This window comes from Caretta caretta, chromosome 1 (assembly GCF_965140235.1).
Source record: "Caretta caretta isolate rCarCar2 chromosome 1, rCarCar1.hap1, whole genome shotgun sequence".
NCBI classification, from domain to species: domain Eukaryota; kingdom Metazoa; phylum Chordata; order Testudines; family Cheloniidae; genus Caretta; species Caretta caretta.
Genome location: NC_134206.1, coordinates 202,312,851 through 202,340,029, shown reverse-complemented (window position 1 = coordinate 202,340,029; position 27,179 = coordinate 202,312,851). Strand labels below are relative to the sequence as shown.

Sequence of the window (27,179 nt, the reverse complement as noted above, 5' to 3'; positions counted from 1 at the left end):
TTGCCACCTCAGCTACATTGCTACTTTCAGCCTGCTAGCTTGATCAAAGCTAGAGCACATACATCTACCCAAGCAGGAAACTACACCTCCAACTCCAATATGGATGTACCCAATGAGAAAACTCAATGGACTTCAAAGGGAATCATAGAATCATAAAATATCAGGGTTGGAAGGGACCTCAGGAGGTCACCCAGTCCAACCCCCTGCTCAAAGCAGGACCAATCCCCAATTAAATCATCCCAGCCAGGGCTTTGTCAAGCCTGACCTTAAAAACCTCTAAGGAAGGAGATTCTACCACCTCCCTAGGTAACGCATTCCAGTGTTTCACCACCCTCCTAGTGAAAAAGTTTTTCCTAATATCCAACCTAAACCTCCCCCACTGCAACTTGAGACCATTACTCCTTGTCCTGTCATCTCCTACCACTGAGAACAGTATAGAACTATCCTCTTTGGAACCACCTCTCAGGTAGTTGAAAGCAGCTATCAAATCTCCCCTCATTCTTCTCTTCTGCAGACTAAACAATCCCAGTTCCCTCAGCCTCTCCTCATAAGTCATGTGTTCCAGACCCTTAATCATTTTTGTTGGCCTTCGCTGTTCTCTCTCCAATTTTTCCACATCCTTCTTGTAGTGTGGGGCCCAAAACTGGACACGGTACTCCAGATGAGGCCTCACCAATGTCGAATAGAGGGGAACGATCACGTCCCTCGATTTGCTGGCTATGCCCCTACTTATACATCCCAAAATGCCATTGGCCTTCTTGGCAACAAGGGTACACTGTTGACTCATATCCAGCTTCTCGTCCACTGTCACCCCTAGGTCCTTTTCCGCAGAACTGCTGAAGATTGCACCCTTGAAAACAGAATTTGTGGGAGGACCACCAATTGACTGCCGGCTCAGTTTGTTTCCATGTTGTAACTGGTTGAGTAGCTGCACAGCACTGAGTTCCTGGTCCATAATTACAGTCCTAGGCACTACAGTAGTACAAATAGTAAATAATAATAATCAGTCCACAAGCAAATATCATTGCACCCTGACATCTGTTAATAACAGGCAATAAGAGGACTGCAGATATTTTAACTATTAATAGGTAGCCATTTAAGAGAGTGTGACAATAAAAATAAGTCCTTTTAGATCAGTTTTCCTTGTGCTTTGCCAAGGCACTTTTCCTGATGCACACCTCTCAATTTAATGCAGCATCCTTTGCCAATGCACTTTCACATTGATAGGAGGTTAAAAATTATGTTCTTGGAGTGAACCCCTAATATTAAAGAAGGATCTACCTCTGGCCTCCTTTGCAAGCTGATTGTAATATAGTTTATTACACAGGTGGGCAGGTCAGCACATTGTCAGAAGCATTTTAGGTGGCCACCTGCTACAGTGTGAGTTATTGTAAAGGAGATAGGAGATCTCACAGGGACTGAGATTTTGCTGGCCATTAACAAAGGTGATTGCAAATAGCAAGAGGTAATTAGTACAGGTTTCACTATACCAGTTTTCCATCTGCTGTTGGCTACTGGTTTTTGGGCTGATCCCTTCACTCTCTTGTCAGCTACTTGCATGCTCTGTCTTGGATTCTGGATGAAAAGGACATTTAGTGAAAAGGGGCATAAATCAACAAAATAACAATGTAACCTGTAGAAATATGAATCTATGTAGATTAATCCACGTTTCCTAAATTGCATACTAGGTCGTAATTCAATCAAGGGGCAGGGGTCTTGTGACGTTTATGAACATTTATGGATAGCATGAGGGCTCAGATTAAATGTCAGCCCTGATATTCAATTTAGGATCACGTATTATTGTTGTTCATTAATATATAAAAACAACAATTATATCCACTAAAATCCTCAATTTAATTTTGCTGTAATCTGTCTCTGCCCGTGTCAGACACGCAATGAACTTTCTCTCCACCTCAGATTCAGATCATTCACAGTGCTCTATTGAATTTCAGCTCAGAAGGGTCTGGTGTTTTGCGGTTTTTTGCAGACATGGGCTTGGATTAGTTTGGGCCCTATTTGGATTGAGAATGTAATAACATTAGGATTTCTCCATTGCCTTGCCCGTCCTCCTTTGGCACTAAGTTCTATATCAGATACTATAAGGGTAAAACACATCCAGAAGTGTAAAGGCCATGGAAAGCTTACAGTGCAACAGAACCTTCAGTGGAGTTGGTATACAGCACAGACTGCATGTGGTAGAGCTGTGCTCCATGCCAGCTCCACATAGGCTCTTGGAGAGGGCAGTCTGAGGTAGGCATGTCCAGTTAGTTCATGATTACCCGTCTTCCCTGTGTAATGGGAATTGCATCCTCTAGGCCAGTTCAGGCTTTGAATTAATAATAGTCAGCACCTCTCTAGTACATTTCATTTGTTAGATCTCAAAGCACTTTGCAAAGATGGGTAATTGGCATTATTTCTATTTGACGGATTGGGAAACAGGTACAGAAAGGAAACATTTTCAAAAGCTCATTCAGTGACTTAGGAGCATTTGCAGAAGTGACTTGTACACTTAGGATCCTGTGGGCTTGTCTGCATGAAGCAGCAATGTGCACTATGGGGTTGTGATTTCTAAAACACACTAATGTGTTACACATTGATTGGTCTGTGTCGATCCTGCTGGTGCATGCTAAAAGTTGCCTAGCGTGCTTCTAAGTTAAAGCACACTTGGGGAAACTTTATTGTGCACCAGCACCAACCAGTCTACACCGACCAATTAATTGGCAACTGTCAAGGTTCCTCCCCCACTCTGAACTCTAGGGTACAGATGTGGGGACCTGCATGAAAAACCTCCTAAGCTTATCTTTACCAGCTTAGGTCAAAACTTCCCCAAGGTACAAAATATTACACCCGTTATCCTTGGAATGGCCGCTACCACCACCAAACAATTACTGGTTACTGGGGAAGAGCTGTTTGGACGCGTCTGTCCCCCCAAAATACTTCCCAAAACCTTGCACCCCACTTCCTGGACAAGGTTTGGTAAAAAGCCTCACCAATTTGCCTAGGTGACTACAGACCCAGACCCTTGGATCTTAAGAACAATGAACAATCCTCCCAACACTTGCACCCCCCCTTTCCTGGGAAATGTTGGATAAAAAGCCTCACCAATTTGCATAGGTGACCACAGACCCAAACCCTTGGATCTGAGAACAATGAAAAAGCATTCAGTTTTTACAAGAAGACTTTTAATAAAAAATAGAAGTAAATAGAAATAAAGAAATCCCCCCTGTAAAATCAGGATGGTAGATATCTTACAGGGTAATTAGATTAAAAAACATAGAGAACCCCTCTAGGCAAAACCTTAAGTTACAAAAAAGATACACAGACAGAAATAGTTATTCTATTCAGCACAATTCTTTTCTCAGCCATTTAAAGAAATCATAATCTAACACATACCTAGCTAGATTACTTACTAAAAGTTCTAAGACTCCATTCCTGTTCTGTCTCTGGCAAGAGCAGCATACAGACAGACTCAAACCCTTTGTTTGTCTCCCTCCTCCCAGCTTTTGAAAGTATCTTGTCTCCTCATTGGTCATTTTGGTCAGGTGCCAGCGAGGTTACCTTTAGCTTCTTAACCCCTTACAGGTGAGAGGAGCTTTCCCCTGGCCAGGAGGGATTTCAAAGGGGTTTACCCTTCCCTTTATATTTATGACACGCCCCCCAAATCTCAGCTAGGGTGAAACACTGGCTGGGATTTCTTCCTGGAGCTCTAGGAAAACAGAGTTAATAAGACACATGCATCTCTAAATATACTACCAAGTACATAAAGACTAACAATATTTTCCACATCTCAAGGACGATTTTAACCAGTTGATTCTGGGAAACTTTCACGGGAGAGTGCATCAGCCACTTTGTTAGAAGCTCCTGAGATGTGTTGGATGTCGAAATCAAAATCTTGGAGAGCTAAACTCCACCGAAGAAGTTTTTTGTTAGTTTCTTTGACGGTGTGAAGCCACTTTAGTGCAGCATGGTCGGTTTGCAGGTGGAAACGCCGTCCCCAAACATATGGGCGTAGCTTTTCCAGAGCGTAGACAATGGCATAACATTCTTTTTCAGTGACTGACCAGTTGCTTTCCCTCTCAGACAGTTTTTTGCTGAGAAACACTACAGGGTGGAATTCTTGATCAGGTCCTTTCTGCATTAAAACTGCTCCCACACCACGCTCGGACGCATCTGTGGTTACTAGGAACGGTTTGTCAAAGTCTGGGGCCCTTAGTACAGGGTCAGACATGAGTGTCGCTTTAAGCTTGTTAAAGGCCTTCTGACACTTTCCGGTCCACTGAACAGCATTTGGCTGTTTCTTTTTGGTTAGGTCTGTCAGTGGGGCAGCGATTTGGCTGTAGTGCGGTACAAATCGTCTGTAATAACCGGCCAAGCCTAAGAAGGATTGAACCTGTTTCTTTGACTTTGGGACAGGCCACTTTTGGATAGCATCCACTTTGGCCTGTAGGGGGCTGATAGTTCCTTGACCCACCTGGTGTCCAAGGTAAGTCACTCTGTTTAGGCCTATTTGACACTTCTTAGCCTTAACAGTTAGTCCTGCCTCCCTTATGCGCTCAAGGACTTTTTGTAGATGTTCCAGGTGGTCTGCCCAGGAATCCGAAAATATGGCCACATCGTCAAGGTAGGCGACTGCATATTCTCCTAATCCCGCTAGGAGACCATCTACAAGTCTTTGGAAAGTGGTGGGTGCATTTCGCAGCCCGAAAGGGAGTACATTAAATTCATACAGCCCGAGATGTGTGATGAAGGCTGACCTTTCCTTGGCAGATTCGTCTAGCGGTACCTGCCAGTACCCCTTGGTTAAGTCCAAGGTAGAGATGAACTGGGCCCGTCCCAGTTTCTCTAATAGTTCATCTGTGCGTGGCATGGGATAGTTGTCTGGGCGAGTTACAGCATTTAGCTTACGGTAGTCCACGCAAAAACGTATTTCCCCATCTGGTTTGGGAACTAGAACCACTGGAGATGCCCACGCACTTTCAGAGGGGCGGATTACCCCCATCTGTAACATATCCTGGATCTCCCGTTCTATAGCAGTTTTAGCTTGAGGAGACACCCGGTAAGGTTGGACCCTAATTGGGTGAGCATTACCTGTGTCAATGGAGTGGTATGCCCGTTCAGTCAGTCCTGGGGTGGCTGAGAACGTTGGCGCGTAGCTAGTGCACAGCTCCTGGATCTGCTGTCGCTGCATACGCCTAAGGGTCATGGAGAGGTTCACCTCTTCCACACCACCAGCACATTTCCCTTCGTAGTAAACACCTTCAGGCCACTCAGCGTCGTCTCCTCCCTGGGCTGTAAACTGACAAACCTTTAATTCTCTGGAATAAAAGGGCTTTAGAGAATTAATATGGTATACCTTAGGCTTCCGGTTGGAGGTGGGGAATGCTATGAGATAATTAACAGCTCCCAGGCGCTCCTGGACCGTGAATGGCCCTTCCCACGATGCTTCCATTTTATGGGCCTGGAGCGCCTTTAAGACCATGACCTGGTCTCCTACTTTGAAGGAACGCTCTCTGGCATGTTTATCATACCAGGCTTTTTGCTCTTTTTGAGCATCCTGTAAGTTTTCTCTAGCAAGGGCTAAAGAGGTTCGGAGGGTGTTTTGTAGGTTGGTTACAAAGTCCAGAATGTTAGTTCCTGGAGAAGGTGTAAATCCCTCCCATTGCTGCTTCACCAACTGCAATGGCCCCTTAACCTCACGGCCATATACAAGTTCAAATGGGGAAAACCCTAAACTGGGATGTGGTACAGCTCTGTAGGCAAAGAGCAACTGCTGCAACACTAGGTCCCAATCATTGGAGTGCTCATTTACAAATTTACGTATCATGGCCCCCAAAGTTCCATTAAACTTCTCCACCATGCCATTTGTTTGATGATGGTAAGGAGTGGCAACCAAGTGATTTACCCCATGAGCTTCCCAAAGGTTTTTCATAGTTCCTGCCAGGAAATTAGTCCCTGCATCGGTGAGGATGTCGGAGGGCCAACCTACCCTGGCAAAAATGTCTGCTAGTGCCTGGCACACACTTTTAGCCCTGGTGTTGCTTAGAGCTACTGCTTCCGGCCATCGGGTGGCAAAATCCATGAAAGTCAGTATGTACTGCTTTCCTCTGGGTGTCTTTTTCGGAAAAGGACCCAGAATATCCACAGCTACTCGCTGAAATGGAACTTCAATGATGGGGAGTGGCTGGAGAGGGGCTTTGACCTGGTCTTGGGGTTTTCCCACTCTTTGGCACACCTCACAAGACTGGACATAGGTAGAAACATCCTTGCCCATTCCCTCCCAGTGGAATGATCCCCCCAAACGGTCTTTGGTCCTGTTCACCCCAGCATGGCCACTAGGGTGATCGTGGGCTAAGCTCAAGAGCTTGGCCCGGTATTTAGTTGGAACTACCAACTGTTTCTGAGGATGCCAGTCTTCCTGGTGTCCACCAGAAAGAGTTTCCTTGTATAAAAGTCCTCTTTCTATAACAAACCTGGATCGATTAGAAGAGCTGAGAGGCGGTGGGTTGCTCCGTGCCGCCGTCCAAGCTCTCTGGAGGCTTTCATCTGCTTCCTGTTCGGTCTGGAACTGTTCCCTTGATGCTGGAGACATCAGTTCCTCATGGGATTGTGGACCTAGGCTTGGTCCCTCTGGAAGCGATATAGGGGATGGAGCTGTTTCTGTTGACTGTGAACCGCTCTCCGCTGGTGCACTATGTTGGGATTCAGGCTCCGGCTGAGCCTCTTGGGTCGGGTTATCGGCTGCTGCCAGTTCAGGTTCGGTGGGGCCCTCTGGTGTTGAGGTTGCAAGTACTGGATTCAGTGCTGACACGGGGTCTGGTGTTGGTTGTTCGGCTGGTTCCGGTTCTAGGACTGGTTCCGTCTGGGTCTCTGGGACTGGATCCACTACTGCTGTTGCAGACATTGGCCTGGGGTCCAGGTCCATCACCTCTGACTGGGTCCTGATAGAAGTTTCTGGAACAGAGCTAGGCCTCACGGCTTGTTTAGCCTGGCTGCGGGTGACCATTCCCACCCTCTTGGCCTGCTTCACATGATTGGCCAAGTCTTCCCCCAACAGCATGGGGATGGGATAACCATCATAGACTGCAAAAGTCCACATTCCTGACCAGCCCTTGTACTGGACAGGTAACTTGGCTGTAGGCAAATTGAAAGAGTTGGACTTGAAGGGTTGAATCGTCACTTGGATCTCTGGGTTGATTAAATTGGGGTCCACTAAGGAAGCATGGATAGCTGACACTTGTGCTCCGGTGTCCCTCCACGCGGTGACCTTCTTCCCGCCCACACTCACAGTTTCCCTCCGCTCCAAGGGTATCTGGGAGGTATCTGGGCCTGTGGACCTCTGGTGTGATTCCGGTGCAATGAACTGTAATCTGTTGGGGTTCTTGGGGCAGTTGGCCTTTACATGCCCCAGCTCGTTACATTTAAAACATCGTCCAGCTGATGGGTCACTGGGGCGAGGAGGGTTGCTGGAGAACGGGGTGGTGGGACGATAAGGGGTCTGGAGGGTTCTTTGGGAGGTAGGTGGGGCTTTGGGCGGCCCCCCGGTAATAGGGTGTGGTCTGGGGTGGTCCCTTCTGGTCTCCACTCCAACTGCGACCAGTTTTCTTCTTCTCTGCCACCTCCACCCATCTGGCTCCAATCTCTCCTGCCTCGATTACAGTTTTGGGCTTCCCGTCTAGGATGTATCTTTCTATTTCCTCAGGAACACCCTCTAAGAATTGTTCCATTTGCATTAGGAAGGGCAAATTTACTGGAGATTCAACACCTGCTCCTGATATCCAGGCATCCCAATGTTTCACAATGTGGTAGGCATGTCGGGTAAATGACATGTCTGGTTTCCACCTTAGGGCTCTGAACCTCCGACGAGACTGCTCGGGTGTTATCCCCATTCTGACTCTCGCCTTGGATTTAAACAGTTCATACTTGTTCATGTGTTCTTTAGGCATTTCAGCTGCCACCTCAGCTAAGGGTCCACTGAGCTGCGGCCTCAGCTCTACCATGTATTGGTCAGTAGAGATGTTGTACCCAAGGCAGGCCCTTTCGAAGTTCTCTAAGAAGGCCTCAGTATCATCACCTGCCTTGTAGGTGGGGAACTTTCTGGGATGGGAAGTGGTACCTGGAGAAGGATTGCTAGGGTTTGTTGGTATATTCTGCTGGGCCTTTATCCTCTCCATCTCCTCCACATGCTTCCTCTCTTTTTCCCTCTCCTCCTCCACATGCTTCCTTGCCTCCATTTCTTGTTCCTTCTTCAGCTGCATGAGTTCTATCTGTCTTTCATGTTCCCTTTGTCTTTCCTCAGCCTGAAATTTGGCTAATTCCAGCTGAAGTCGAGCTGAGGATTTGGTCATTCTAACCTCTCTGTTTTTAACTAACTTTACACCCGAGGTTTAGAAATAAACAAACAAAACTTGGCTGTAAAATTTTGCTGTGCTGCAATAGAATACCTATTCTCTGATAGTGATTGTCAGCCTACAGAAAAAGACAATTCCCTTGTCTCTGCTTGGCCACAAAGCAGAGAGAAACCAAGCTGCTTTCAGTTTCAAAGCTGCTTTCTGGACTTTCTTTCCAAAGAAAAAAAAATTTCCTTTTTAAAATCTGTATTTCTAGTTCAAAAAATCTCAACTGGATCTCAGATGATTTCAGGTTAATCCCACCGCTGCGCCACCATGTCAAGGTTCCTCCCCCACTCTGAACTCTAGGGTACAGATGTGGGGACCTGCATGAAAAACCTCCTAAGCTTATCTTTACCAGCTTAGGTCAAAACTTCCCCAAGGTACAAAATATTACACCCGTTATCCTTGGAATGGCCGCTACCACCACCAAACAATTACTGGTTACTGGGGAAGAGCTGTTTGGACGCGTCTGTCCCCCCAAAATACTTCCCAAAACCTTGCACCCCACTTCCTGGACAAGGTTTGGTAAAAAGCCTCACCAATTTGCCTAGGTGACTACAGACCCAGACCCTTGGATCTTAAGAACAATGAACAATCCTCCCAACACTTGCACCCCCCCTTTCCTGGGAAATGTTGGATAAAAAGCCTCACCAATTTGCATAGGTGACCACAGACCCAAACCCTTGGATCTAAGAACAATGAAAAAGCAGTCAGTTTTTTACAAGAAGACTTTTAATAAAAAATAGAAGTAAATAGAAATAAAGAAATCCCCCCTGTAAAATCAGGATGGTAGATATCTTACAGGGTAATTAGATTAAAAAACATAGAGAACCCCTCTAGGCAAAACCTTAAGTTACAAAAAAGATACACAGACAGAAATAGTTATTCTATTCAGCACAATTATTTTCTCAGCCATTTAAAGAAATCATAATCTAACACATACCTAGCTAGATTACTTACTAAAAGTTCTAAGACTCCATTCCTGTTCTGTCTCTGGCAAGAGCAGCATACAGACAGACTCAAACCCTTTGTTTGTCTCCCTCCTCCCAGCTTTTGAAAGTATCTTGTCTCCTCATTGGTCATTTTGGTCAGGTGCCAGCGAGGTTACCTTTAGCTTCTTAACCCTTTACAGGTGAGAGGAGCTTTCCCCTGGCCAGGAGGGATTTCAAAGGGGTTTACCCTTCCCTTTATATTTATGACAGCAACATGTTAGTACACTTTAGAAAACACACCCCTATAGGGCACATTACCCTGCTGTGGAAACAAGCCAAAAGTCTTGTTGATTTTCAATTATAGGTGGGTTCCTAGACGCCCAAGTCATTTTTGAAAATGGGACTTGGACACCTAAATCACTTAGGTGCTTTTGAAAATTTTACTCATAGGGCCAGATTCTGCCATCCTTACTCACACTGAGTAGTAACTTAGACCACAAGTAGTCCCGTGATTTAAATAGGACTAGTCATGAAACAATATTAGAGGAAAGTACTACTCAGTGTGAGTAAAGGTGGCAGAATCTGGCCATTGGGAGTTAATGGCAGAGCTAAGAATAGAACATGGTATCCAGACTCCCAGATCAGTATCCTATTTACTGGACAACAATGCCGCGAAGTAGTGGCCATAGAGGCATTAGTGGCATGACCCACATCTTGCTGGTGAGTCAGGAATTTGATTTTATCCCCTCTCCCCGCCGACCACCACCACTCTGGGCCCTTATGGAAAATCCTCTTACATAAGCTTCAGAGAGGATGAGGGTGGTAAAAAGTGAAATTCTGCTAAGATTAGTAGCAGTGGCATTTCCTTGGGAATTGTTAAGTAATCCTAGGAATTGGAGAAGGAGAAGATCAGTTGGTCATCTTGTACACACCCACCACATATATTGATTTTGGGTTGAAAACACTTGACATTAAAAAGAACAAGGGTAATAGTGGTATATGAGTCCGAGGATTATTCTATTTATAACATGGAGTACTGGAAAGTAAATGGTCAATTTTCATAGATTTTATTTTTTTACATGTTATATAATAGTGTGTCCTGGAGAAAGCTGCTGTGTTAATTCAATGTAATTAGGTTGTGTGTCTCTAGTGACAAAGTGTGTCTCAAAGTGCCATATAATAAAAAGTTACACCCTATCATTTTAATGGGTCAAACTCTACTCTTAGTTGCAATTAAGTCAATGAGGTTGCAAAGGGGTAAGAGAGTAGAGTTTGGTCCGCATCTCATATGTTTTCTATACTTATCTAACATGGAGTGAATCACAGTTTCCTCAGATACATCCTGTTTTTTCACTACTTCCCATGGAAAGTTTTATTTTTATATTTTGGACATGATTTAAAATCAAGCGCCTGGACCCCTTGTGATCATTAAAGAGTTTATGGCACTTTTGGCAGAATGTTAGCCCTGGTGACTGGCCAAATTCCAATTTAGGCCTAGTGTAATTACTCATCTAAAATTTCCCTACCGTTTTCGTTGGATATAGTGCTCTTCCTCACTTCTTCTACCGAACATGTTTGTAGTGTTGCTATGCACTGGTAAACAGGTGTTGAATGCCACCCCAGAACTGACTGCCTTTCAGTAGTTAGTGATGTGATTTTTGTATACATTCTCTGTGGCCTAATTCTGCAAAAGCCGATGAATATCTTCTGCAAAATGGTGAGATTCCCAATTAAGTCAATGCTCAGTACTTAACTTTATAAACTAAGAACCCAGTCCTGTAATTTGGCATTTTTTGGCATTAAAGTTGTTACTGTAAATGATGCAAGTAGCAACACCTATACTTAAGACTGGCTGACACTTCCCATTATAACACCCTGTTTTCAGTTGCTTATAACTGCCAAACTTTAAGAATTTGGGCTGATGTTTTTTCATGCTGGGTCTGCCTCCAGCTGATTTTTTTCCCCCTCCTGGAAAATTTCAGCAAAAACAGTTCAGCCATTTCTCAGAACAACATTAGGGAAAAAAATACATTATTAAAAAATTACCATGGTAAAAGATTCTTGCAACGGTTTCATTGAGAAACTCTCGTGCCTCTATGCTTGGATCAGAGACTTGAAGTGTGGGTGGTCAGCCTGGTGTCAGGGATGTGCCTTTTGCTACTCCTGTGAAAATCTACCTAACTTTAACCAAGTTATGACACTTTCAGTTCGCATCTATTCAGTACGGTCTTGTTAGAGGTTGTCAATCAAATGCTTCAGTCTACACTGAGGATGCTCCATCCCAGGGCTGCAGGGGCTGGGCAGGACTTTAGGTTGAATTACTGCTTCCTGCTACTGTGGCTGTTGCCATACTGGACACAGAAATAGAAAGCAGGGAGACTGTATCTCCTGTGATCTCAATTCTCACCATGTTGACGCCCAGTCAGCAAGGACAAGGAGGAGGAACGGAGAGGGGGTGGCAGCTCCAAGCACAGACAGTGGAGAGGGGATGGAGGGAAAGGGACAGGTCAGTACATTGGGGAGGGGGGGTCTCCCAAGCCCCCACTGCAAAACAGCATACCCCGCCACCGACAACTTAGATGGAGGGGATAGCTCAGTGTGGGGGTACAATGTCCTTGATACCCCCCCACTGCAAAAATGAAACCCCCTCCCCCACTGCTTGCAAGCCAGATGCTGAGGAAGTGAGTAGGAAACCTTCCAGCTGTGCTACTGCTGCTTCCCTGACCCCAGCTTCGCCCCCCCCACCCCACCCCCCCAAAAAAAACCCTCTCTTCCAGCCCTTCCCCCCTGCATATGCGGTCCACGGAGGCAGGGCAAATGGACGGGGCTGTGTGCCCTGGAACTGCGCTGAAGGGCCAGGGTTGGAAGGGGAGTGGAAAGACACAGTTTTGGGGGGGGGGCAGAGCCCCTATATGCTCCCCAATCTCCACCTTCAGATGTGATGTCACAAGGTCACAAATGTTGCTCTTATGCGGCGGCTATGTTGCCGTTACCAAGTGGACCATTCACAGTAGGGACAGTGTTCCCAGGGGAAGTGTTCTCTGCAAGTGGCGATTGCTCTAAAAAGACGTTGCTGCAAGTAAGTTTCTACTGTATCAATTTCCCAGCATTCCATTCTGCTGCTGGGAGGTTCCACTTGACCCTTTTAAACTCCCCTACTAGGATACCAATTTGTTTGATGAAAGGATTGCAGTGCTCCTACTGATGGACCTCTTACTAGCGCTGTCAACGTTTTTTCATCAAACAGTAATTGAAATAAAAAGTGGGTTTTTTCTGTCAAAAATGAAATTTTTTACTAAAAAAATTAATTGGCTTTCAGTTTTTAAAAAATTGGCTTTGAAAATAGGTTTACCAAAAATCACAAATTTTTCTTGTCAAAAACAGTTTGTTTTTCATTGAAAAACAATATAAAACATTTTTGCAGGAAATTTCAGAGAAAAAAACAACAACCCTGAAAATGTTTTGGAATTTCCCATGGAAAAAAAATTGGTGTCTGCCAGTTATAGCTTGAATTGCAACCCTTTTTCTATAACAAAACTCATGCTCCTGAGGTCGCTTTGTTCTTGACGCCTATGCTAGCCAGCATGTTGCTGTTCCCAGGATGGCCAGCCCAACTGAAGCTGTATGCATCTTGCTAGCTGGCCTACAGTTCCAATGATTCTTCTCTACCCTGGAATTCTCTCTAGCTATTCTTTCCCACTTGTTAGCCTACTTGCTTCTTTGTTCACTCCACCCCCACTACTCTTCTCCCGGGCCCAGAATCTGCTGCCTCACCCCTCCTTACACATCGGGTTGCTAGGCGTCTGGTTTCTGACCGGAACACCCAGTGGAAAAGGGACGTTGGTGGCTCCAGTCAGCATTGCTGACCTCGCCGTTAAAAGTTCGGTCAGTGGCGCAGTGGGGCTAAGGCAGGCTTCCTGCCTGCCCTGGCTATGTGCAGCTCCCCATAAGCGACTGGCATGTCCCTGCAGCCACTAGGCAAAGGGGCGATCGGGGAAGCTTCCGCAGGCTGCTCCAGCATCAGCTCTGCAGCTCCCATTGGTTGGGAATCGCAGCCAATGGGAGCTGTGGGTGAGGTGCCTGCAAGCACAGGCATCGCGCATAGGCGCCCGGCCCCTAGGCAGAGGGGTCAGGCGGCTGACGTTCTGGCCACTTCCAGGAGCAGCGCGGAGCCAGGGCAGGCAAGAAGCCTACTTAGCCCCCCTGCGCCGCCGACCGGGAGCCACTTGTGGTAAGCGCAGCCCAGCCGGAACCTGTACCCCAAGCCCACTTCCCCAGGCCTAACCCCCTCCTGCACCCTAACTCTGTCCCAGACCCTGCACCCCAACTTTCTGCCGCAGGTCGGAACCCCCTTCCACACCTAAACTCCCTCCCAGAGCCCGCACCCCCTCCTGCAGCCCAATCCCCTTCCCCCACCCTGAGCCCACTCCCGCACTCCAAACCTCTTGTCCCCAGCCCCACCCCAGAGCCCGCACCCCCCAGCTGGAGCCCTCACTCCCTCCCACACCCAGCTCCCTGCCCCAGCCCAGGGCCTGCTCCTGCACCCCCAGCTGGAGCCCTCACCTCCCCGTGCACCCCAACCCCCTGCCCCAGCCCATTGAAAGTAAGTGAGGATGGGGGAGAGCAAGCGATGGAGGGAAGGGGGCTGGAGTGAATGGGGGCAGGGCCTCAGGAAGGGGTGTGGCAGCAGAAGGGGCAAAGGTGTTCAGTTTTATGCAATGAGAAAGTTGGCAACCCTACCTACACACACACACAATTGCTGCAATACTTACCTAACTCCCAGTCCCTCCCAACAGCAACACCAACCCGCTATTGCTCCTTTTCCACCACCATCCCTCCTTCATATTCCTTAATATATTTTAACATACATTCAGGAAAGAAGGGGAGTCTTTCGTTGGCTAGGGAAAGCTAAATAAGATTCTCTCCTCCTTATCTTCTGAGAGCAAATAGGTTTCCTTATAAGCACCTCCTTTTGCTTTACTGCTGACGGTTAGTTTGGATTTAAAACACACTGGAATTCTGTGCTCTTCAAACCATCTCCATGAAATGATACTTCAAAACATCAATCTTTTGTATAAACCTTTGCTTTCAATCTCAAATAGGAACAGATCATCCATTTGGAACAACTCATCAGAGTAGCAGGGTTTGACTCATTTTGGTCATTAATTCATTCCATGTTAATATGTCCTGGACGATAGGTTTACAGTATAGCTCAGATAATCCATAACATACATTGGTAAATCCAGAGACTCTTTGTTATGCTAAGTGTTTAGACTACCAGAAGGCAATAGTTCCCCCAAACATTCTCTCTTGAAGCAGCGATCTCTTTTCTGCTAAGGTAACACATCAGTTTTAGGCCAAAGACAGAAGAGACTGACATACCACTATTTATCCACAAAACAAGCAGTTGTAGTGTAAACTTCCTTACCTCTCTGCCCCCATAATGTACCTCACCTCTGACCTGCAGGGATTGTATCTAGGACCAAGAAGAGGAGTTCACTCTCTGTGGCCAATTTAATCCTTAACCTCTCTGCTGAGACTACTGACAAGGAGGCCAATTAGTGCCGATTATGGTGGTGGGCTTTGTGAAGAGAACACCTGTCCACAGGGACCACCATCTTATTTCACACAAGCAACTGAACAGCCACCAGATGGTAACATCACTTAATCTTTGCTGACTTGGAATGGATTCAAACTAGCATCCTAGGGATGAAAGGCTCCCTAGACTATTATCAATCCCCTGAGCTATCCAGTCACCTGGTTCTGATAATTTCTGAGCTTGTAAGGTTTATGTGATCCATGAAGTGAAAAATTTATTTTTTCTGCAGGAATTGCAAGAATCCCTGTGGCTCCTGGGTGTCTTTTTTATTTTGGTATAATTTAGCTTATTTATACCTGCTTTATTCTTCATGCTGTTTTTCCTGTTTTCCTCTCAGATCCTTGAAGATCAGTTTGTGCTCTTCTCCTGAAAGAACCTTTTCTGTGTTTCATGTAAGTACTCAGCATTTTGTACCTTTCAGCGACAAGAATCATGTGTTTTATTCAGGGCCCAGTCAAGCAAATCTGAAGCCCCTGTGAAGTATTTTATAGGTTTCTCTGGCTGCAAGGCTCGGTATTCGGTGTGTATCCTTATTCTGCCCAGTTGTCCCAAACTTCTGTACAGCATCAGTTTGTAAGATTCAGAATGGTTCATTTCCACTGTGTGATGGGGAGAATAGGGAGCATGTACAGAAGTGGTGTGTGCATTTCTGGATTGAATTAGGGAGGCAATGGATGGAGGATTCCTGTTAGAGATGGCGAAAGCCTGCCATGATTTCTTAATGGGTATTATCCCATCCCAGAGCTTTCATTAGCACAGAACAGCTTGTATTCCACATCATCCAGGACTGGAACAGGTACAGAAAATATTTCATTAGCATTTCAACCTGTGCTTGCTGGGATACAGCTTCATGACCTGGAACGCCTGCAACTGCAAAGTTGGCAACAGTATGTGAACCCTCGCTGCTTATATTGACACCAATGTGTATGACTGACCATTAGCATAGTTTTCATTAAGTCTTAGTGTACGTAATATAGTTTCTTTAGCATGCCCCAACAGCAGCGGCGACATGTGGGGGGCACACATGGGGTCACGTGCCCCTCCAGATTTCCGCCAGGGTTCATATGCCCTACTGCATACTACCAGAACCTTTAAATCAGAGGTTTTCAAACTTTGGGGCACACCCCCTAGAGGGTGTGGAGGAATGTTCAGGGTGGGGGGAGGAGGGGGAGTGATTATGCCAGACGGCTTGGGCTTCAACCCGGCGGGACTAGAGAGAAAATGCCACCTCCACCCCGAGTCGCCTCTTTTTTCTGCGTTGTGGGGTGCAAACAAAAGCTGTAACTCAAGGGGACATGGGGGGCTCTGCTCCAAAAATTTGAAAAACTGCTGCTTTAAATTGTGGGGCCCCCCACTATCAACAGTTACGGGTCATCTCTGTCCAACAATGCTAGAGTTAAAAAAAAAATCTATCAGTGGTTTCCTTTGCAAACCTATGCTATGCGTGGCTTTTCACTTGGGCTTGGTTGTTGGTATGTAAGTTGTCAGCTCAATGGGTTTTTTTCAGTGAAAAAAATATTGCTTTACTCTAGGGAGTTGTTTTTAGAGATGTGGGGCAGCAAAAATGTAAAAATTCTCATGGTTTGAGGTTTGCTTTTTACAAATGTTGCCAAGTTCTAGGATGTGGTGTTTTTTTAATTAAACAAGTTTACATTTTCCTAATATTTCATAATACATTGGCATTGTGAAATCTAGTGATTCTATAAAACAGTAAGACTTCTTAATACAATATATAAGGAACCTTAGCACTGCCAAGCAGTCATAATTGTAACAGGTAATTAGAGATTGTCTTTCCGTTCTGGCCTAAATTTTCAAAAGTGTCCGCTAACTTTTTGTGCCTCAGTTTATGGGTGCCAGACTTGAGACCCCTTGAACCTGATTTGCAGAGGCATTGAGAATCTGCAGCTCCCGTTGACTTCAACTGAGATTGACACCTTTGAAAATGGGACTCAAGCTATTTTTAATGGGAATGCAAAATTACTGGATGTTGAACATTTAGGCGTAAAACTCCAGATCCAAACTTTGGGGGTTTTAAGATGTGTTCTACTTTTTGCAGCCTAAACCCATATCCAGTACTTGTTCAGTGGAAAACAACTGAACGTTAAAGAACTGTCTGGAAGAAAAACAATGTAACAAGCAGCTCTTTTTTAATTTGCTGGAAGCATTTATATCTGCAAGTTTATACCCAAGTTATTTTTTGTTTCTGGGAATTTTTTTCAAAGTAGACCTAAAAAGGGAGTGGAAATTCTTAGTTTCTTCAGGTGTGTGCTGAAACATTCTAGCACCCTAAGGTGTGTTGTTTGGTTGGGATCAAACATTACAACATGTGACTTATATAGGTAGGAGTATATGCATATGCGTAGAGCTCCTATTTATATTAGTGGCAGTGCCACGCTTGTGCATCAAGGAGCACAGAGGCCTTCAGAAATGAAGTATGGTTTACATCTAATGTGACATTTATTTGACTGAGTAAGGAAATAGATTAAAGTCCCACCAGCCCTTTCCCATCATCTGTTGGTCCAACAGGGGTGGTTCAGAATGGCCCCTAACCAATCCTGTTATTCTCACTGCAGAACTTCAGAGTATCAGTAGAAAGTATGAATGATGCTCAAAGGCTTCAAATGTGTACATTTATGTTAACCCTTTCTGCATCAGCAGCCATTTATGGAAACACCGGGGACCACATGGCATCAGCATTTATTGTAGCTGACCATTTCATCATTGTTATAGTTTTGTTATATAAACCTGCTCTGTGCTTCAAATCCCACTCTGTCAGTGACTTACCATGTGATGGTGAGCAAGTGATTTCCCCTCTCTAAGCCTCAGTTTCCTAATCTGCAATGCTAGAGAGTTGCACACTTTTTTGTGTCTGTAGAGGGAGTTTGTTGCACACACCGAGGTTCCTTTCATTTCACCTCCCTCCCCCCCCCCCCGCAACACCCTCTCATCGCTCTCTATTTCAGGGACATATATAGATAAGTAAGATTGTATAATTTTTAATTTGTTAAATTATTTCTTTTCTTTCTTTCTGGAAGCTAAATTATTCAGGGTGTAGACATTTCAATTCCATTGGGACAATGGGCAGAGCTGAGATGGGGGTGGTGTTATGCCGGAAGGTGTTAGTGACCCTTATATCTTTTTGAATGTCCTGTTCTGAAAAAGCCATTTATTCCACAGCTTCATGAAGTCCTCTGCAGTAGAGTAATGATGACCTAAAGGAAGCTGAGGGGCATCCTGTTGACCTCATCATAGATATGAGAATCATTAGTCAGATGGTCAATGATATGTGTGTCAAAACACAACTGGCAGTGTTCCAGACTGCCAGTTGCCAGTGTCCGAGCATGACTGTTCATTATATCAGACAGATGATACTAAAATAGTCTCTGATATCCATATGTGTGTTCCATGCTGCTGGAACTTGCTCATCAATTAATTATCCTGTAGTCAGCATGCTGTAGCATAGAGTGGTGTACAAATGTCTACTAATTATCACTCTCAGCACTTCTGTGAAGTTTGTTAGTATCATTATCCCCATTTTACAGGTGAGGAAACTGAGACCGATAGCATAAGTGACTTGCTCAGTGCAACACAGGAAGTCAGTGATAGAGACAGCACTAAAAATCAGGAGTTATTGGTTCCTAGACCACTAGACCACATTGCCTCTCACAAGTGTCACATAATCTTTCTTGACATGAAAACAGAAGTTCTCACTGTTGCATGTCTGGAGTTAATGATTATTCAAGATTGTCAAAAAACAGGCTCAATAGGAATTATTTAATTAAAGATTATCAATCAGAAATTAATTTGTCAATATACAGAATACAGAAAGAAGAGATACATTACCACCCTTGATGTAAGATAAAGAGCTGGCTCTGTGTCTCTTCTTCACTGCAAACTGGTGGGATGTGCAGTTTCATTCTCCAGCTAAGTTCCACAACTTCTGTCATTATACAGGGTTTTTAGACAAAGAGACCCTTCTTTGTCAGAAATCCCCTGCCAGAACCATATGTTCTGATGTCATTTCTTATGTTCTGATAGGATTTCCTTTAATATCTGTGAATTCTTAGTTTAAGAACATAAGAATGGCCATACTGGGTCAGACCAAAGGTCAGTCTAGCCCAGTAGCCTGTCTTCTGACAGTGGCCAATGCCAGGTGCCCCAGAGGGAATGACCAGGTAATCATCAAGTGATCCATTCCCTGTCGCTCATTCCCAGCTTCTGGCAAACAGAAGCTAGGGACACCATCCCTGCCCATCCTGGCTAATAGCTATTGCTGGACCTATGCTCCATGAATTTATCTAGTTCTTTTTTGAACCCTGATATAGTCTTAGCCTTCACAACATCCTCTGGTAAAGACTTCCACAGGTTGACTGTGGGTTGTGTGAAGAAATACTTCCTTTTGTTTGTTTTAAACCTGCTGCCTATTAATTTCATTTGGTGCCTGATGTATGTGTGAGGGCAGAATTATTTATAGCTGAGAGGACTGATGTTCTTCAAGGTAATATCTTTCCGTGAATCTTTTTTCCCCCCATAAGCATTCTTCCCTATTGATTTCCCAACAGAAAACATCTGCTGTAGCAATCATCAAAATATCTGGAGTTCTATGAACATGGAGGTGCCAAGGATTATTAGATATAGTTTAATGCATAGAATTCTGAATAGGGTGACTTACAAATTTAGAATCGGTATATTTAATGACAGACTAACTTTCAGCAAATTCAGGAAATGTGAGGCAGACCGAATGCACCAGAAACAGCCAACAAAAGCTGTAGCAATGGTCACAACATAAAAAACTGCTGGAAAGCATCTTTCTGTTTCTGAGAGTTGTTGAGCATTTAGATACACTAGCACTTTCCCAGTATCTGACAAGAGGATATGACCACCTAGGCCAACTCTCCTTAACTGTGAATCAGTGAAAGAGCATTTGGATGACAAAAAGGCTATAGTACAATGAATCTTACATTTACAGTATCTAGTAATTTTCTTCCTGAAGTATACCAGGTTGCTTAATAAACTGATATACAAACTATCCATGAGAATCACTCCATCCACCTCTGAAATTAGAGGGGAATTCTTTGGAGGGGAAATGGAGGATCTGCTTAAGGTGGATGGTAATACTACACAACATTTTGGGATAGAAAATGAAGAGTACCTTTCCCAAGTACTGCGTATCTTCTGAAGAGAAAGAATGCTCTGAAAAGGGAGCAACATGGGCAGACTCTCTTAACTTGGCATGTGCAAAGAGAAGAAATAGTGAGACAAGCAACAAATTAGAAACAGAGTAAAGGTTCTATACTGGTGTGTGTACAGAAATCACATCATATGACTAAGGCGGCACTCCAGAAATGAAGGGCTTTAAACACAAGAGTCATGACCTTAAATCGAATTCTCCACCATAAGATGTAACCAGTGAAGGCACTTAAGCAACAGGATTACCTGAGAAAACTGAGCGTTGTGAAAAAAATAAGATGAACCTCATGATTTTCTGCCTGTTGCAACTTAGTAAGACTAGATTCTGATAATCTGGCCAGGAAGTCCTTGCAGAAATCCCCTCAAAAGAGGGAATCAATGTATGCTCTAGGATTTTGGCTGTATTGTTAGTTCAAGTGCGAATTTTCAAATTGTTTAATGATTGATAATGGCAAATGCTAACTAGAAGTCAATGTAAGGATGAAAAGTAGAGACAGACTTGTCAGTCTATGTAGTTTTATAGACTGTGAAAATTCTGAAACCCCGGGTTGTGGAGTCCAAAACTGGATCTGTTGAACTTGAATGATATTGAACCTAAGGGGTGGCCTGGACAGCAACTAAGGATAAGGAACCCTCTGATGGTGCTCGCTTGAGATGTTGTTGTATGTTCTCTCTCATACAAGTAATTGAATTTATTGAAGGTATTTGGATGCACAGAGACGTAACAGGCTACAGCTGCAAAATCTGGATCTGAATCTGGAAAATTCAGGGTGGGTAAAGATTTTAGATTTAGGAAGGAACCAAAGGAAAAGAGAGATTTTTTTGTCTCTCTCTTCTCGCTCCCTCTAATTTCCCAGTCCTCATTTATTCCACACTGGTACATTCATTCCTAGACTCAGATGGAAGAAGGCCACTTGATGAATCACTGGCAGTGCTGCTTGCAGCAACCTAGAGATCTTCCATCCAAATATTAAGCCTCGTTTGTTAGAGCTGATGGTCTGCAGTCAAACCACCTGGCGTTATGATCCCATGTTGTAGTTTTCAAGGTAGTGCCTTCGATGTAGTGGGAAATTATCTTGGTGAATCTGGCATGCCTGTTGTTGTTGTTCTCTACCTATATTGTCAACCATCGCACAATGAGATTCCACACTACCACCTTGGGTACGTTGGTAGTGCTGCTGTTACATTTTTACAGACCAAAAAACCCTGCTTCGTGCAGTCAGTGCTGACTAATTTCATTTTGTACACCTATCTCTGTATAATTTATAATGTAGACATGAAGCAAAACAGAGGCAGTAAAGACGAGTAACACTGAGTGCTGGTTACCATGAAAATCCCAATTTGCAGATGTAACTGCCTTTACTGGAGCTCCGGATCTCACATCTGGGTGCTCAAACTGGCACTTTTACACATACCCACTCAAAGACCTAAGTGCCAGACATAGACTCAAAATTTATTCTGGATGTCCTATATAAGATACCATATTTACAAATTAGTTCTTAAGAATCTTTCAGCAATTTCCTTTTCCTGTCTACCCCTATTGCTTTAAAAAAAAATCCATCTGCCTTCTGGCTGCCTATATACAATCAAACAGATGCACACATCTGTATGTGTGTCACTGATGATCCATTTGCAAACACACTTGGTGACAGTTGCTTTATTTAGAGGCTGGGAATAGGAATCTTAGAGATGAAAGATCTACAGCATATAAAGAAACAATGTTTTCTTCTCTCCAGTTTCCAGTTCACTTCCACTTCCTTCTTTCTCTTTTTTTCTCCCTCATGTTTGCACTCAGTTCATACTCGGGGAATACTTTTTCAAATCATTAGTGCGCCCACCAAGCAACACCAAATTTTCTGAGGACAACCCAATGGCAATTTTTTCTGGTGGTACCCACAGGACACATGCATGTCTGGTTTTGACCCATCTCAACAAGCAGATTTCTGTCTTTTATGGCATCAACAATGTCAACCCAGTGATTCCTATTTTTCAATTTTTGACTTGTTAAGCAGATGATAGACAGCTTAATTCTTTAAGCAAAACCTCCCATGCTGGAGTAGGCCAAACCCACAAAATAGAAGTCAGATACAGATTTCAAACACCATACCATTCAGGGTTGTTCATGTCGATAGTTCTGTTTCAGCCACTTGTAAAGTTGGAGGCCATTTGTAAAATTTGAATACGGATCTGGGTTCAAATTCAACTGCACCTCTTTATACACCTCCCCTGTCTACACACAAAACAAGATGATTAATGTAACTACAAAGCAAACTACTGCAAGAGTGAGATCAGCTTTCAGATATCTGGTATAATGTAGGGACTGCAGCTGCACTATAAGATTTCTTCTTTTGCTTTTGTATAAGGATGCATCACAACATCTAGCTTTTATGGAATCTGTGTGTCCCTAACAGTAGGATATCTGGTACTTTTCACACACTGCAGCATTTACAAGAGGGCACATTTAACAGTCCTGGTTTCAGGTCTTCCTGACATTGCTCCAGTGTAAATCAGGAATAATTCTACTGAAGCTATTCCAACATAAAACAGGTGTAAGTGAAATCAGAATCCTTTTCAGTATCCAGTAATGCAGGCCTTGCAAAATTCCATTTGTTTGCTCACCTCGGGAGGGTTAATTTTGTTTTGATAGGCAAGTGAAATCTCATTTGTTGTTTTTCATTGTCTTTGTGGCAAAGGGCAGGTGAGCAGATTTTGAGCCTTCGCTGGTGAATGTTCATGATGATTTTGCAAAAGTGTGCCTAGTGCCTTACAATAGAATCAGAGACATCTACCTGTACATGAGAGTGCCTGGGCACTTGCATTTGCAAACCCTTAATGTATGTATCAGTAATGAAAATCTTAATTAAGAAAGCTACATCATTGTCCATGAACACTCTTTCTTTTTCCCTGTGTGAAGTCCTTTGTGTATTGAAGCATCTACCTGGCTGAGACAGACAGAGCCCTCAAAGAGCTTGTCTGGCAGATCTTCTCTTGATTATTAACAGCTAGCGAATGACAAAGTCTCAGTCTCCTTTTGTCTTGTTACTGAGGCTCAGAACTGCAGAACACATAATGTACAATAGGGTTGGATGGTTGGCTGGTTTGTTTTTTCAGTGTTTTTTTAACTTGATTTTATTATGTTGGTGGGACTAAAAATCTGACACTGTTGATCAGAACTAATTTAAGTGGCTCATAGTTCCCAAAATTTGAAAAGATGCCCTTTCATATACACAAGTGTACCTTTGCATTTAGAAACAATACTCTTAGACCACATGATATGCGCGCACACAAAAATTATGCTGATGTAATGTGGAGATTGAGATTTTAATCTCACTAAAATCAGGAAATTCAGAGTTAAGGTTCCTGCAGCAACCTTACCTCTGCCCCTGTAAACTGTGTTCATTACAGTGAGGTCTCTCACTGATCATATGCTGCGTGCTGGGCAATGTGGTATACTACTTTTAGAAAAGACGGTAAGGTGGGAAGGAACTGTTGTTTTTTCTATAATCATATTGTGGAGATTATTTATTTGCTAAGCACCAATAATGTGTTTAATGCCGTTCAGAACACACACACAAAACTTCATAATCTAATGGACATATAAGGCCAAACACTGAGGTACATACAGAGGCAGATTGTGCCAACCCTGTGTGACAGCACAAATAGGAGAGAGGGCATCAAGAGTCTCTCTCTCTCCCTCCCTCTCTTATTCACACACATATATTTGCTCCTATGCAACAGCCAGGAATAACTGCACAGCTTGTATCCCGATGGGCCAGATTCTCCTCTCACATACACCTTTTGTAATTCCATTGACATCAACAGTTTCTCTTGATTTTTCACATAAACAAAAGAAAGATCAGGCTTAGGAAGGGTAAGGACTGTAAGGGTCTAGCGTCACCAATGCCACTACTCTCCTTGAGGTGGGTAAGGAGCAGCTGTATGCACAGATTAGTAGAGCTCAACCCCACACCTAGGGCTTGTCTATACTTACAGCTAGATCGGCACTGCTGTGATCAGTGCAGCGGTGTCAATTTAGCAGGTCTGGTGAAAACCCGCTAAGTCAATGGCAAAGCGCTCTCCCGTCGACTCCTGTACTCCAGCTCCCCAAGAAGAGTAAAGTTAGTTGGCGGGAGAGTGTCTCCTGTCGACACAGCACGGTGTAGACACCGCAGTAAGTGGATCTAGCTACACTGACTTCAGTTACTTTATTCATGTATCTGAAGTAGCGTAACTTAGATTGATTTACTGTGGTAGTGTAGATAAGGCCAGAGAGCAGTGCATGATGCATTCTTGAAAAAGTGTTGCAGCTACCATTCACCCTTGGAAGAGTTACCTCCACCTGAAGGAGGAATTCCAGCTGAGACCCTCAGATTGTCCAGTGGCTGAAAAGCACAGTTTGTCCCACATTGTGTATCATACATGGGCCCTTATATTGTAGGAGTGAGAAAAAAGGATCAGGAATCAAACCCAAGTCATCTATCAAATCCAATCTAATCTGTTTTAGGTATTACTAATATACCCATCACTGTGCTACCACACCATAACCACAGGTTAGTCCACGAGGTAAAAAGACAAAATCTAAAACATTTCACATTAAATTAATTATTAAGGGGCTGATTCTCACCTGCCTGGCACTTTGCTTTGTCATTTATGACTGTATAAAGTGAATGCAAAATGCCACCAGTCTGATCTGATACTGTTTTACACCCACGCAAAGGTGTAAATGACAATGGAAAATAAGTCTTAAAATCTTCAAGATACACCATTACCATCACAGAAGAGCATGAAGCCTAGAAGACCTGATATTTTCAGATTCTCTCCAGCCAAATAATAAGCCTGCTCAGTTTTCAGACAACATCAGGGTTATCCAGATCACTAAGCCATTTCTTTTCATGCCCTGAGCCTTTTAGTTGCAACTTTTTATGTCAATAATTTATGCATCCCAGCATGCACTTAAAGAATGTACTTATCATTATTTGATTTTTATATGCTAGTTTTAAAATGTTATAAACTCTTTCAGAGATGACACACTAAAAATTTATAGAGGGGTTTTGTTTCAGGAGAAAGGATGGTGCTGGTGATTGCTCACCTAAGTAATAGTTTCAAGTTCTTTAGAGGCTATATAAATTTTCTGTCTGATGATTCAAATTCCTGGGGGATTTTGCACACCATATTTTAAAATTGTGCAAAATTCTGCATCTTTTGTTTTTCAAAATAACACAATATAATCACTCCAGTTTCAATTATTTTGGTAGTTTATTTCCAAATACCTGTAAGCAAGTATGTCTGTAACAATACAGACAACAAAAAAGATTCAGGAAGTGGGGGGGGGGGGTTTACAAATAGATTACTACTTAGGCATATGAATAGAGAACCCCCACTCAGCCACCCCCTGTACTCCTGTCCCATGTGGCCTTGCACTCCCACTCCCATTCAGCTCCTGGCTCAATATTGTCACCCCCTAGCTTCTGTGCCTTCATCCCAGTGTGTCCACTCCACTACCCATTCTGAACCGCAGTATGTGTGACACCCCCCAGCAGCCCCATGTGCCCCACTTTTTCCGTCCCCCCATATTCATACCTCCTCACCTGGGCCTGTGAGTAGGGCACTGTGAGGAAGACCGCTTCTGCCCTGTCCCTCCCCACGGCTGTTTGCTCCAGCCTGTGAGACTGCCCTCTCTTCTGGCACCACATCAGCCTCTGGTGAGTGAAAGGTGTAATTGCAACTTGCCTTCACCTCCCCATCAGAATAAATTATTCTGGGGGGAGGAATCTGCAGGGGACATTAATTCTGCACTTGCGTGGTGACACAGAATTCCCTCAGGAGTAAATAGCCTGCAAGTCTAACTTCAGACCTCCTATTCTTATCCTTCACACAATTCAGTAGATTCACTAATGGCTACAATCTGAAAATCATAACACAAAGCATATTGGAATCTTTAAGGCAGTAAATGCTCACTTAGCTATTCTGAAATGGTAATAACTTTGTTATTTCAAAACCAAATGCTTTCAAACATGGCAAAGTTGCTACTTCTCTTTCAGGACTATGTATATGTCAAGTTTGATATTTTAAAACAAAGCCATATTTTAATTATACAAGCATGTTTAAGGGCAGAAAGCTTATGGAAAAATTAACAGCAGGAAATTATTTTTTTACATACTAGGATGACTCAAAAACGGCTAACTGGATTTTTGTGAAACTTTCCTAAAAATGTCACTTTTGGATAGAGACAAGGCATGACCAAGTGTCTGACCAAAAGGTAACTATTTTGGAGTGGTATAAGCAACTAATGGAAGGGATTTAGTATGACAGTCTCATCTCAACTTCAACAATAGCATAATTAATATGATACTGTAATAAAATGATAATTTGCACATGCATAACAGCATCCTTCTGTGAATCTCAAAGCTCTTTACAAAAATGTAATGAATTAAGCTTTGTCACATCCTTGTGACTTAATGAAGTGTTGTTATTCACATCTTTCGAACAGGAAAACTGAGGCACAGAGATGTAAGGGACATGCTAAAGGTCATATAGGAAGGTAGTAGCAGAGCCAGGATTAGAACCCATGTCTTATTTATCCTCATCCTATGCTTCAAAGTCCAATTCTTTTCTAAAACACAACTTTCTAAATATGACATAGTGGTGTTCCATATTTATTGTCTCTCCCTGATTTCCTTATCATATACGTTCAGTTTGAAAGTAAAGAGCTGTTCTTCTTTGAATGATTATACATCTCCATTCCACTTCAGGTGTGTTCATGCCCAGTGCACTAGTGTTGGAGATTTTCCCTTAGAGGTACCCGTCAGGGTGGCGCATGTGCCCTCTGCTGCCACATGCTGCTGTGGGATGGTATAGTTGGCACTCGTTCACAGTTGATCTTTTATAGTCTTAGTGCAGTTTTCTGCTAGTAGGTTTCCTTTTTTATGAGCGTACTTACTGTACACTTCTGTTCCCACTGGTCTGGGATACTGACGTCTAGTGCCAGTGCATGTTTCAGTCCCCAAGCTTCAAACTGCATTGGATGCAAGGTGCTGGTCAGTGACCCTAATTCCAGGTTTCTGAAGA

At 43.7% G+C, this 27,179-nt stretch overlaps 1 protein-coding gene across 3 annotated transcripts in view; it reads left to right on the top strand.

Annotated features, from left to right (window-relative positions):
- The window catches only part of ZBTB20 (zinc finger and BTB domain containing 20), a 626,421-nt gene that overhangs the window by 454,024 nt on the left and 145,218 nt on the right, over positions 1 to 27,179 (top strand). For all 3 annotated transcript variants that reach the window (XM_048818099.2, XM_048818071.2, XM_048818047.2), the window contains one exon: positions 15,259 to 15,313. The gene's annotated coding sequence lies outside the window, so the exon portion shown is untranslated. The remainder of the gene's footprint in view (positions 1 to 15,258; positions 15,314 to 27,179) is intronic.